The 232-nt window shown below is 50.4% G+C and overlaps 1 protein-coding gene across 4 annotated transcripts in view; it reads left to right on the forward strand.

Moving 5' to 3' along the window:
* LOC116702806 (TANK-binding kinase 1-binding protein 1) overlaps nucleotides 1–232 on the forward strand; it is a 49,166-nt gene that overhangs the window by 38,675 nt on the left and 10,259 nt on the right. The gene's annotated exons all lie outside the window — the stretch shown is intronic.

Consider the following 232-nt stretch of genomic DNA (forward strand, 5'->3'; position numbering starts at 1 on the left):
GATAAAGCACTTTTGCAGAGTACAAGTAGTATACGAGTAATACGAGTCAATATCCGTGCTCGGATTGAATAAAACTCCTCAATTGGCCGCTCAGCGTTCTGTGATAATCACAGCGCCCCCCCGCCTACAAACACGCTCGGTCTATCACACACACACAGAACATGGAGAAATGCGCTCTCTCTCTCTCTCTCTCTCTTGCTCCCGCTCCCGCTCCGTCAGTCAATCGGGTCTG

This window comes from Etheostoma spectabile, chromosome 15 (genome assembly GCF_008692095.1).
Source record: "Etheostoma spectabile isolate EspeVRDwgs_2016 chromosome 15, UIUC_Espe_1.0, whole genome shotgun sequence".
In the NCBI taxonomy this organism is placed as follows: Eukaryota; Metazoa; Chordata; class Actinopteri; order Perciformes; family Percidae; genus Etheostoma; species Etheostoma spectabile.